The sequence below is a fragment of the Myotis davidii genome, unplaced genomic scaffold, assembly GCF_000327345.1.
Source record: "Myotis davidii unplaced genomic scaffold, ASM32734v1 scaffold478, whole genome shotgun sequence".
NCBI lineage: Eukaryota > Metazoa > Chordata > Mammalia > Chiroptera > Vespertilionidae > Myotis > Myotis davidii.
In genome coordinates this window covers 789,333-802,897 of record NW_006289570.1, presented here as the reverse complement: position 1 = coordinate 802,897, position 13,565 = coordinate 789,333, and positions in this window count along the sequence as shown.

Genomic DNA, 13,565 nt, shown 5'->3' with positions numbered 1-13,565 from the left:
GGAGACGCAGCCCAACCCTGGCCCAGAGCTCTGGGCTCTGAGGTGGGCAGAGAGCCAGAGCTAATTACCACACCAGCTGGCTCCGTCCTGGGCTCTGAGGCCAGCACCCTCGGGGGCTTTCCTGCCTCTCGGACAAGCCGCCGGCAGCTCACATGTCTCTTCCTGCAGCTCTGGTCGCTCCAAGCCCAGCTCCTGCTGCTGCCACAGCCCCACCCTCCTGGCAGGTGCACAGAGTCGCCTCGCCTCTCCCCCAAGGACTTCAGGGAGTGGGCAGGGCCCCGCTAACCCCTGAGACCTCCAGCCACCCCAGAGTTCATGAGCCAGGCCTCCACTCCCATAGTCGTCCCCGCGCACAACGAGGGGATGGGAATTTCCAAACACGTAGTCAACGTTTAAAAATGGACAGACTCCTCCTCCCAGCGACACCTTTTGCAGAATGCCATCTCACAGAAATATTTGCCCACGTACATAGTCACGTATGAATCTGCAACCCAAAAACCCAGGAGGCTTTGCAAGCGGAAGGTGTTACTGTATAGAGCCAACACTCGCTTGTCAGTAACACAGCCCTGAGTCCATGTGAGGCTATTTATCGTCTTTATTTATCCCATTTAGTGGGAATATTTATGGGTTTCACTGAAGAATTTATTAATGTGACGATTATAGGGCGCTGCCCCCACCCCCAGTGGTATTATACAGTATATGATTTATGTACCCTATAACCCATCTGAAATCCAAAACCACATCCCCATACACACGGAGAGCGGACTGGGGATTGCCAGAGGGGAGGGGGAGGGGAGACAGGATGAAAGAGGTGAAGGGAGGAAGAAGTACAGGCTGGTATTTTACAACATAGTCACAGGGATATGAAATACAGCTCAGGGACTATTGTCAGCAATATTGTCATAACTATGCCAGGCGGGTACTGAAAATATCAGAGGGAACACTAGGGAAAGTATGATTGTCTCACTACTAGGCTGTACACCTGAAGCTAATACAAAATAATGTCAAATATCAACTATAATTGAAAAATAAAGTGTAAAGTTCTTTAAAAGATAAAAATAATAAGACGTGCACTTGATCTTCAGGAAAAAACACACACCCCCCCAAAAAAAAACCACCCCACCAAGTCCCAAAACACTGGTGTCAGAGGGCCTGGCTAAGGGACTGTGGACCTGTACCAGCAAAAAGTGGAAACAACCTTGAAGTCCCCGCAAATGGGACCAGCTAACAAATGAAGACACATCCGAACAATGGAGCAGCAGAAACAATAGCAGGAATCACAGCAACCTCTTTGCACAGGTTCTGTCATTATCCCCATTTCACAGGTGAGAACACTGAGGATCAGGGACGGTGTGTCACTCGGCGGACTTGACTGGGAGCCTATTTTGTGCATCGTCTCCTTCAGTCCTCCCAGTGGCCCCTTGAGGGAGATCCTGTTGTCCCATTTCACAGACAAAGAGACTAAGGACCGAAGGCTAGGGACCAAAGACCTATGGGCTTGATGGCCAGCACCAACCAGGCAGCTTGCGGACCAGCTGAGAACAAGGCAGATGACCAGGGCGTGTGTTTCAGGGTAGGGACAGTGCCTACCTTCATCACCTGGCGTTGTCTCCTGCCTGTTCTCTCAGTATCCAAACATGGTCACACCAGTGGCCACGTGTCCAGACTCCTGAAGCAGACCCCACGCTCCCCACCGTCAACAGCCACGGCCCAGCAACTGAACTGTCAGTGACGACACCGCCATGAAGGGCCAGGGGTCCTCGCGTGGGAGAAAGAAAACGGGGTGAGGACCAGGCCACCTGTCTTTGGGCCTGATTCCCCTACAAGAGGGTGGTGTGACCTTGGGTGTGTCACTCACTGACCCTCTCTGAGGCCAAGACTGGGAGAAAACAAGGGCCAATCCTTTTTACACTCGTCAGTCCTAGGACTCTACCGCCTCCATCTCACAGATAAGGAAATGGGCGGGGAAGTCACATGACTGGCTCTCCCCATGCAGCCAAGAGTTGGTGAAGCTGAAATGTAAACCTCAAACCAATGACTCCAGGGGCCCCTTTGCAATTCTGTGGGGCCCCGGGGAGCTTCCAAGCAGCAGAAATTCTGGGCATATGGGAGCCGGCCTGGCTCATTTCCCTCTGAGTAGAGGGTTTATTGATCTCATGGCGGCTACAGAATGGCCCACAGTTAGAGGATTAAGGCAACAGGAAACACAGCAGCCTCTGATTTATGAGATACATGGAACCATGCCAGGCAAGCCAATCAATTGTCAGGCATTTGCATATTAATAAACCCTCATAAATAATACGGGAATGACAAACAGAGCTGATAACTTGCCACCAGGCTGCAAGCACTAGCCTCTTAAGCCAGGGGTCTCTAACATGAGTAGCATAATAGCCTTGTCAGGGTGCCCTCAGGGTGTCCATTTAGGACATGTGCGGTGACACCCAAGGAGTCACTTTTCTAACAGTCACTGCTGCTGGTCTAAGGACCACATTTCGAGAACTGCCACTCTAACCCACAGTTCCTGCCTCCTCCCCGCCTCCCCACCAGGAAGGAACTGACCCCCTGGGATGCCAGGTGGAATCCTGAGTCTGCTTCCTGCTCCTGGAGTGATTGCCTGCAAGTTCCTTAAGCCTTTGGTCCTTAGTCTCTTGGTTTGTAAAATAGGACAATACTACCGACCTCCAGGGGCCACTGTGAGGACCCAATGTGGAGACAACACAGGATGTGCTGCCCCAGCGCCTGGAATGTAATAAAAATCGAGGAAAATGTCCAGCTATGACTGCGAATCTAAGTCCTTTTTGATTATTATGTGGTTGCTTTAAGTTTTTGAAAGTTATTTCAGACATACAGAACAATAGCAACAAAAAAAAAGTGCATAGAACTCCCATACACTTGGCTCAAAATTCATTTAGCATCCTTCTGTGGTATCCCCCCTCCCCCCAAATGTACTACTTGGATCTAATCACAAGGAGACAACAGACAAATCCACACCGAGGGACACTCTGCAAAAGAACTGGACATTCTCCAAAACATCAAGGTCACGATCGACAACTAAAGACAGAGGACCCGTTCCAGACTCGAAGGGGCCCAAGAAGCAAAGGGAAGGAATACATATGCATAGGTACTCATATATGCATGTGTATTTTTAGAGTAAGAGGATGATAAAACTAAGGGTGCTGTGTTAACATTGGGGGAATCTGGATAGAAGAGTATGTGGAATTTGTCGCAAAATATATCGATGACCAGTTGCCATGGACCTGAAGGTCCTGCAGGCTGAACCTCAAGGTCAAGCAAAGCCAGGTATGTGAGTAACTGACAGCGCTCCTCTCATTCCTCTGTGATTCTGACACATGGATGGTCATCTCATGGTACCATCCGCTCATCCTGGCTTTGGATGTTACTAAGAAAACAGGCCCAGAGAGCCTTACAAAGTAACCCGAAGTCGCACAGCAGACACTGTGGGGCAGGGCCCCAGTTTCATAGTCTCTTGGCAGCTGCCCGGTCTTTGAGCCACACCTGCGATGGTGTCTCCAGCGGCCAAAGGAAGAGCCGAATCCACCAAGACAGTCCACCAGGAAGAAAATTGTTTCTGGAGGCAGGAGAAAGAAACAGGAGGAAATTATGGAGTCCAGCGCTCCCCGAGCCCATCTTGAACGTGTCCATCACCCATCACCTCGCTGGGTAATTGCACACACAGTTACCAAGTTACAGCTCAAATTAGAGGCTTTGGCCTACATTTGGGAAACAATTTACTCTGCTAAATTTGGCGCCGGGATTCTGCGTGGATAAATCCAGCCCAGTGTGAGATCCAGGACAAATAAAACTACTCCCTGGACGGGTTCAGATGAGGCATCCATTCTTATTACCAACCCGATTAAAGCTCCCTAGAATCGCAAGTAGAATCGCAAGACTTGTGAAGGGGTGGGGAGGCATATCGGAGATGTTTAAACTCAAATTCCTGCAGGGGACAGGCGGGTAATGCCAATGAATGAAGAGGGCCGGGCGGGCGCTGCGGAGAAATACAGGGCACATGCCCAGTCTCGAGGCAGCTACCACTTGCCATGTGGGAGAATGGGCCCAGGGTTGCCAGTCCCAGCTCCACCACTTAGCAGCTGTGTGATTTCAGGCTAGTCACTTAACCTCTCTGAGACTCAATTTCTTCATCCACTAAGGGAGATTTAAAAAAAAACAATGTCTACCTCTTAGGGTGATTGTAAAAATTAAATGGATCAATATATTGAAGTATTTAGAACACTGTCTCTCCCCTAGCAAGAACTCAATAATGTTGGCTGGTATTATTAAGTAGATGGTTTTAAAGAAGGGATTTTTGGAGCCAAAAATGGGAGCAAGAGTATTCAAGGCACTTTCAGTGTAAGGGGCTAATGGCATGAGATCAGAGCACATTGACTAATGCGTCTTTCATTTTGACTGGAAGGCTGGCTACCCGGTACAGTCACATGGGGACTTGCCTGCCAACCATAACCTTCTACGACTCCTGCGTATGTCTTTCGTTGATTAAAATTAGAGCCACTAATTAATTCTTATTTTCTGCAGTGGATTTAGTGGGCAAAGGATTTTCAATGAAGGAGTCTAGGGGATAGAAGAGCCGGGTTCTCAGTGAGAAGAAATGTAGGTTCCTTGTTTGGGTTTTGACATCAGATGCGCTTGAGTCTTCGACTTCATCATGATTGAAAATGAAGCTCATAGAGGGAGGGTGCTGGTGAACCAACTCTTTACTGTGCAAAATGGAAAGTAAAGGGAAAAAGAAGCATCTATCTCAGTGGTTCTCAACCTTCTGGCCCTTTAAATACAGGTCCTCATGTTGTGACCCAACCATAAAATTATTTTCGTTGCTACTTCATAACTGTCATGTTGCTACTGTTATGAATCGTCATGTAAATATCTGATATGCAGGATGGTCTTAGGCGACCCCTGTGAAAGGGGCATTCGGCCCCCAAAGGGTCGCGACCCACAGGTTGAGAACCAATGACCTAGCACTTCATGTGAGCCTCAAAAAAAGGAAACTGAGTCACAGCATGCAAGCTCAAGGTCACCCAGCGAGGTCCACCGAGCTCTGCCTTCATGGATCTGCCTTTACCCAAACCCTCGTCTACCTCCCGTGCCCATCGCGTGATTCTGTTCCAGGTGCACTTTTTTTTTTTCTATTTATTTTTGATGCCCAGTGTCTGAGATGAAGAGGCATGTGGCCTCCTTTTGGGGCAACCACAGACACTCCCCAGGAATGAGTGCCCCACCTCGCCCCGCCCTGCTATCTGGCCCAGACGTGGAGCCGTGGCTGACACCGGCTTCCCGAGCTGGCATGTCTGACAACATGCTGGTCATTGAACACCACTGGCAAAGCATTAGCCCTGCCATTCCCACCACACGCCGCCTGCTTGGCTTGGTTCTGCTAAATGCCTGACATGTTTCAGCTCTGCCTGGGAATTGGACCCAATCTAGAAAGTCACTCAACCATGGGGGGGGGGCATGAAAACTAAAACCCCCAACCCCACTCCTGCACCCTGTCCTTCCCTGGGGCTCTGAACGGGTTCCAGGCACAGGGCCGTGGGCCTCAGTCTGCTGGAGGGAGTGGGGCGCGGAGGGGCAGGGAAGGTGGAACTGGAGGAAGCCGCTGGCCGCACCACTGCGTGCTGTGTGATCTTGCGAGGCAGTCACCTTCTCTGGGCCAGGAGCTCGGACGTTGGTGTCTGACAAGCCCAGGTGGAAATCCCAGCCCTCACAGCACCAGATGGATGAGCTTGGACAAGCACGTTAACCTTTATAGGTTAGTCCAAGTCCAAGGCGTGTCCTGAACCATGAGGCCATCAAGAACACGAAGTTCAAAGGAGTCTGTGCTTAGCTTGTGCCGGGCATTTACGTAGGTCCCTTCGAGGTCAAGGGTTCCCTGATCAGTACCCAGCGTCACCAGAGAGGGAGGCCAGCTGCCACCCTAATCCCCTGGCCAAGCTTTTGGCGATGCCTGTCCATCCTCTGGGGCCTCAGGAATGAGCAGGTGAGGAGGGAGAACAAAGACAATCCTCTCTGGGAACCCAAGTCCTACCTGAGGGAGAAAAATACATCGTCTCTAACAAAGGAGTGGAAAAGGAAGACAAAGACAACTGTCCTTGGCAACCAGGCCAGAGAGGATGGTTGCCAGGGCAACAGCAGAAAGATGGGGGGCATCAGACGGCAGAAATTACTGGCTAGATCGCCTATGCTGAGAACCAGCGTTCTACAGTGAGATGGGTAAAACCGTGCCCTGTGGGTATTTATCAAAACAGAAAGATGCTCACAATATTTTAAGTGGATATCGTAGGTCGAAAGACGTTGTGGATGATTTACTAGTTAAGACTCGTGGAGTTGTTTATTGGCTACCTGAAGGGCTTGCTTGTTTTTCTGCCACTTGCCACGGTATTCTTGGTTGCGAGTGGCAGAAACCCTTTTGATCTCATTGATTGGGAAAAGGGAGGATTAAATTCCTAAGGACACTCAGAAAACTCCAGGGTAACGTGAGGCTGGATGATGGGAATCGTCTCTGAGTTCTCTTCCAGTTGGCTTCCTCCTGCTCTCTCCCTGACGACCACTCTCTTCAGCTTCCGAGACTACAACACAGTGGAGTGGTGCCCGTGCGGATTCTCACCTGCTCCACCGCGGGGATCAGCAGGATGGAGGCTTGCACCTCTTGGTCTGCATTCCAAATTCCCAGCCAAGGCACAGACTGACTCAGTGGGGTTCAGGTGCCCATGTCTGACTCAATCAACCACAGCCAGGACTGGGGCACGATGCCAGGGCATGGCTTCCAGGTGCCCGCCGTGGAACACCATGCATGGGAAGATGGCCGGTTCCTAAGAAGGGAACAGGGACGCTCGGCAGACAAAAACAGAAAATGCCCACTGTCAATTCCAGAAGGATTACACACCCACACTTACCAGTGTTCACTTACCTGTGGTCAACCTCCTGTGTCCCCTCCCCCCTGCTGGCCCTGCCCCGATAGGCCCCCATCGGGGTGGGCCGGCTGGACCCCACCTGTGCACAAATTCGTACACCTGGCCTCTAGTGCAGTGATGGCAAACCTATGACACATGTGTCAGAGGTGACACGCGAACTCATTTTTTTTTTGGTTGATTTTTCTTTGTTAAATGGCATTTAAATATATAAAATAAATATCAAAAATATAAGTCTTTGTTTTACTATGGTTGCAAAGATCAAAAAATTTCTATATGTGACACGGCACCAGAATTAAGTTAGGGTTTTTCAAAATGCCTACACGCTGAGCTCAAAAGGTTCGCCATCACTGCTCTAGTGTCTTTATAAGGAGGGAGAGAGGGAGATCTAGAGACACAGGCCCACAGGACAGACGGTGCTGTGAAGACAGAGACAAGGACAGAGGAGATGTGCCGCAAAGCAAGGGACCGGGACCTCAGAAGCTGGAAGAGAAGAGTGCAGATGCTTCCTCAGAGCCTTTGGAGCGGGCAAGGCCCTGGCAATACCTTGATTTTGGACTTCTAGCCTCCAGCCTGTAAGAAAATAAATTGCTGTTGTTTTAAGCCACCTAGTTTGTAGTAATTTGTTAGGACAGCCCTAGGATCCTAGGAGTGATTAACAGAGTACCTTGCACATGATCAACTCTCAATACATGTTTGTTGAGTGAGAGAATGACTGAATGAATGAAATGAATTGGAAACGGAATCTGACAGCCTCTTTGGCAGCCATGGCTAATGCTCAATGGTCTCAACCAATCTTCATCCATCCATTCATTCATTCATTCATCCATCATCTATCATTCATATGTATTGTGTTCCTGATCAGGCCAGATACTAGGCACTGGAAAGCAATCCCATTTTAACGAGAGCAAAGATTTGGGAACTGGTCTCGTTTCCAGTCCCTGCCTCCCCACGTACCTGCGTTTTGATCGATGACTCCCCGGAAGCCACCCAACCATGCTCACACAATAAAAGGAGAGAAGAAAATTTAATAAGATTCCAAATTGCCTTCCCCTGCATTCAAATTGCTTCATATATTATGTTCACAATAACTACAGGAGTCCCCACTTTTTTCCTCTGGGCCCCCTCCCCCCCTTCTTTTCTCATATAAGACAAGTTCTTGTGTTAATGAATTCTAGATTTTCATTTAATAAATGTTGCGTGGGGAGCTTCATTACTTGCAACTTCATCAATCTAACACAGACACGTGCATGCCCCCCGTCTAAGTATCTGGGATCAATAGAGCATGATTCTCACGTACCGCGGCCCTACGCACGGCCACCAAGAAGAATCCAGTAATTGAAACGACCTTATAAATCAATACAGCCAAATTGAAAACTCCAAGAGAACTCCGCATCATTCACTGAGGTGCTTGTTAAGACTTCTCTTGACTTTCAGAGGGACACACACACACACACACACACACACACACACATACACACCACTGGGAAAAGGCTGGAGAGGGGGCGAAAGAAAAACAGAGATTTCCATTCCATTCTAATCACTCAGCAAAGCTGGCGGAGCTTCTACTTAGCATGTGAGTTTCATTTCGTTTTGATGACTTGGCCCAATTATTATCTTTTGGGGTCTTTGCCTCTATTCACACATCAGGTCTCTCCATCCGGACCAGGGAGAGAGAGTTTCTGCGTCTTCTCCAGGGCGGCCTGAGAGGAAGGCAGAATTCCAATGTGCACCGTGAAGCCCGCGGTCAGACAGGTGCTCCACAGCCCTGTCGGTCTCGGCTCAATTGCACTGAATCCAGGGCCTGCAGCCCTAGAATTTTAGAAGGATGGGACTAGAGCAGGCCCCTTTCCTGCTGCCTTCCTACACACACCCCTGGCCTGGCGGTTCTCTCTGGGGCTGCAGAGTTGAACACACTTGAGTGTCCACAGTACAGTTGGGGTGTTTTCCTTTGGCCCCCCATTTGCCTCCTGATTGCGGTCATAACATCAGCTTTCGTGGGTCGTAGAGTGCTCGCCCTGCAGTGAGAGGCATCATCTGTCAGTTGCTGGCAGCGCTAGTGTTTGGAGGTTTCAGAGGTGTCTCAAACGTAACCTGCACAGACCTAAATGGATCGTCTTCACTTCATCCCTTGCTTTTAGTACATGAATGATGGTGTGTGGCTTCTGAGACTGGTCATAAAAAGGAGAGTTTCTGCATCATGCTTGACGGTGTCTATATTGTGGGACGTTAGACAGGCCGCTTAATCTTTTTATGCCTTAGTTTCTCTTAAGTAGGGATCGGAAGGCCCTCTGAACAGAGTTGCTGTGATCACTAAATTAGATGCTATCCATCAAGCACAATGGTTAGCCACACGGAAGTCTATTAAGAGCCCTACAGCTACAAATACATAAAACTTATGTAAAACTGGCATTTAAAAAAAAAACATATCAGTGGAAAGCCTCAGGGCCCACTTTTCATTTCTAATTCTCTTGGTCCTTACTCCCTCCCTGTGGTTTATTTCATCCACAAAAAGTCTCTCCTCATGAAAGCAAAGTAGTTGCAGAAGTTCCAGAGCTCATGCTTGGAACCCACACACTCCACAAGAGAAGAGCATCCTCCTCCCAACAGTAAGCAAGGGTCCGGACAGTCCTTCTGATTGGACTGCCGTAGGTCACATGCCAACCCTGATTGGCTTAAGTGCTCGCCCTGCCAGGAGAGGAATAATTTGATTGGCTTAAAGCCAATCAAAACCCATCCCCAATGGTTGGGGGGTGGAGTCAGTCTCCCAGGAGCACAAGGAAGGTGGAATGAAAATCGAGTACTATTGTCAGGAAGGAAAAATTGGATGCTGTCGGCCAGGGTCCGCCGGCCTGTCAAATCCAGCCCCGTTTTTTTATAAATAAAGTTTTATTGGAACACACCCACACTCTTTGACCTGCGTAGTATCTGTGGCTGCTTTTATTTTTTAAAAATATATTTTATTGATTTTTCACAGAGAGGTAGGGAGAGGGATAGAGAGTTAGAAACATCGATGAGAGAGAAACATCCATCAGCTGCCTCCTGCACACCCCCTACTGGGGATGTGCCCGCAACCAAGGTAAATGCCCTTGACTGGAGTCGAACCTGGGATCCTTGAGTCTGCAGGCCGACGCTCTATCCACTGAGCCAAACTGGCCAGGGCAGAGGCTGCTTTTATGTTAGGGCAGCAGGACCGAGCAGTTGCCACAGAGACTATACAGCCTGCAAAGCCTAACATATTTACTCTCAGGGTCTGAATAGAAAACTTCTGCAGGCCCCTGTGTGTAGGCCCACGTACACTTCCCATCCATTTTGCAGTGGGACTCAGAAACGTATTTCTTCCACTCCCCACCCCTTCTCTGTGGAGTGACATCATGGCACGGCAGCAGAGCAGGCAGAGTCTGCAGGCAGCAGCTCTTCCCAGGGTCCATCATCTCCCACTCTGTTGCGAGGACCAGATGGAGCCCGGGGATTCGCATCAGGCCGAGGGCTGGATGGAGAAGCGCTTTTGCAGCCACTGGGGCGGATGGGCTCCGACTCCATTACCCAGGGCAGAACTTCACCATTCAGAGATCAGTGGCGTGCAGCCTCGAGGAGGTTGGCAGCCGTGGGGCTGCGGATCCAGATTTTTCCTCCGTGATAAATGGGGAGCAATCTCCGGGAGCTCCAGCCTGGAAGACAGCCCTCGTTAAATTACTTTATCGCCCGGCTGAGAGATGGCCAGCTTGGAGACACTGCACTCGGGCAGCATGCTAATAGCGTGAGCATCGGCACACTGGCCCGTCCCTCACAGCGATGGACTCCCCCTCCTCCTCCCCACCACAGGACAGAACTCCAGCCGGGGACTGGCCTAGGGGAGCCGCTCTCCCTGCCGCTTACATCATAAAGAAGACGGGGCTCTGCCGAATGTGCCCACCATCCGTGCACGGGTCCAGCAGGGTCACGGCTGCAGGCTTGTCAAGTGGCAGAGAACATAGACACTGTGGCGGCCTTGCAGACACCCGGAATGCTGGCGTGTGGAGCTTAACAGGAAGCTCTAGGGCAGCAGCTAAGTGCACAGGCATCAGAGAGGCAGACCTGGGTTCGAATCCTACCTCCTCCATTCACTGCTTGTCAAGGGCAAGTGTGAGATCCCTTGAGACTTACTCTGAGACAGGGGTTCTAGTGCACGTAGCTGATTTTTTATTGATTTCAGAGAGGAAGGAGAAGAGAGAGAGAGTGAGAGACATCAGTGATGATGGTTTGCCTCCTGCAAGCCCCACACTGGGGATCCAGCCTGCCACCCCGGGTATGTGCCCTAACTGGGAATCAAACCGTGACCTGCTGGTTCATAGATCGATGCTTGAACACGGAGTCACACCGGCTAGGTGCAAGTAACTGATTTAGAAGGTGTCCTCTGTTGCTGTGTGATGCAAGACTTTGCAAGTGTGAGAAACCCAACCCAAACTGACTCAGCCTAAAGGGCAATTCACCGACTGACATGACTTACGAGTTCAAGTGTGGCTTGATCCAGGTGTCCCAAGACAGCGTCAAGATTTGGTTCAATTCTATTATCTTTTATCTCTGTGTTAGCTTCACTATCAGGTGTCTCCCCCCACCCCCCTCTGCCCCGCTGCTTCTTGCTCACATCCCAGCAACTAGAGACCCAGCAGGAAAACAATTCCTCTACGTATCTCTCTCTCTCTCTCTCTCTCTCTCTCTCTCTCTCTCTCTCTCAGAAGTCCTAGAACTCAGTCTGATTAGATCAGGCAGAAAGGTGCAAGGGAGCTCTCTGGGGTCCCTTCATAAGGGCACTAATCCCACTCATGAGGGCCCCACCCTCAGACTTAACCACCTCCCCAAGGCTCTACCTCCTAATACCACCAGCTCTGGCCCTCGATTTCCAACTCCAGGGAGCGGATGCTTGGATGAGAAGACACACCCCATCTCTCAAGAGCAAGCAAGCACAGTCAGGGTTACAGCAACCTGGCTCCGAGTATGGAAACGGATCTTTCTCCAAACTCTGCAGGGCACGTTCCACCAACCCGCACAGTTTGCAGTAGGTTCTCTTCAGAATACTTAACGGCTCCGTCTGCGGCCTCTGCATTCTAGTTCCAGAGCTGTGCATAGATTTTGTTCTTACTTCCTGCCCGCCAAGCGCTCACACCCAGAGTCAAGGGATGGTTTTGCTCAAAGGTAAATGCCAGTCTTCTCCCTGGAAAGTCAAAGATGCATGTCATATATTCAATGAGGGCTTTCCACGCTTTGGGGAAGGGAGTGGAGCGGGGGAACTTGGGCAGGTTGAACTCTACTGCAGGCACCTTATTAAATATGCATCTTTTATTTTGTCATCTATTCAACCGTATTTCCTGAGCACCTCATACAGGCCAGACAGCCTCTCCAGGCTCAGGGAGCGGGGTGGAGAAAGCAAGCCCACACTCCACAGGGTTGGCACTCCAGTGCCTCTGTGCACAGAGAGGAAGCCTGGGATATGGAACGGGGTCGTGCTTAGCCTGAGGGCTGTGAGGATGGCAGACCAGGTATTTTTTTCTGTTTCGGGTCGTTTGAAATTTTTCCATTTGAAAAAAAATAAAATCATGGGTTAGCATAGCTATAGCGATGGGTGTATGCTCACAGCATATTGCTACATGAGAAGAACTAAGAAGACTGTGCAAAGTTAGCTATTTTGGGTAAATGTGTGTGTGTGTGTGTGTGTTGCCAGGGGAACTTGTTGACTGGAGGAATTTGCTATTTAATTTTCTCTGTGCCCTTTTGTGTTTTTTGTATTGGGTTACGTATGGGGCCCGAACAACTTTTATAAACTGGGGGGGCGGGGGGGGGCGTGTTGCTTAACAACCAATCAGAACTGCTGCCCAGCCCCGTTACTCCGCCCCTTGGTCCGTGAGGATGCCTGGCATTGCTCCACCAGAGCCATTCGTTCGATTGGACGGAGGCTCCTGGGAAATGCTTAGGGGGAACAGCACCTCTCGTCACCTGTGCAATAGAAACATGAATAAGGGGACCCACTGCTTGGGGGGCAGGGAGTTCTCCTTGGCTCCGGTGACACGGACAGACAGGGAAGGAGATGGGAGAAGCCTAGACCAGCGAGGGAAGGTGGGGAGGGGGCCACCAGCCCAGAGGCGGGAAGAGGGAAGACCCCCGTCCATGCGTCTCCACCCGTCCCACCGCCCCAGGCACAGGAGTGTCCTGGAGGCCAAGTCAGAGCTGGTGAAGGCCAGTGAGCAACCTAAAAGGGAAAGGGAGCCTTTTCAGAGGAGGTGTTGCCAGTAGCAAACGGCCCTCCTCCAGGGTCAGAAGCTCTGCCTGGGGTGACAGCACTGTCCCTGCCACAGCTGAAGGTTACAGCTGAAGGTCACAGCTGAAGGTCACAGCAGCACCCCAGGACTCAACGTCTCCCTCTCACTGTAGCAGCCACATGGCGTCCATCGCCCTGTTTGGTGCCATCGCAGGGAGGAGCCAAGTGTCCCCTGAACCACCGTGAGACAGCAGAGGGGAGGGGGGCCAGCCAGCAGAGAGAGGGGCATTTCGCCCGGCCAGCGTGGCTCAGTGGTTGAGTGTCGACCTATGAACCAGGAGGTCACAGCTCAATTCCCAGTCAGGGCACATGCCCATGTTGTGGGC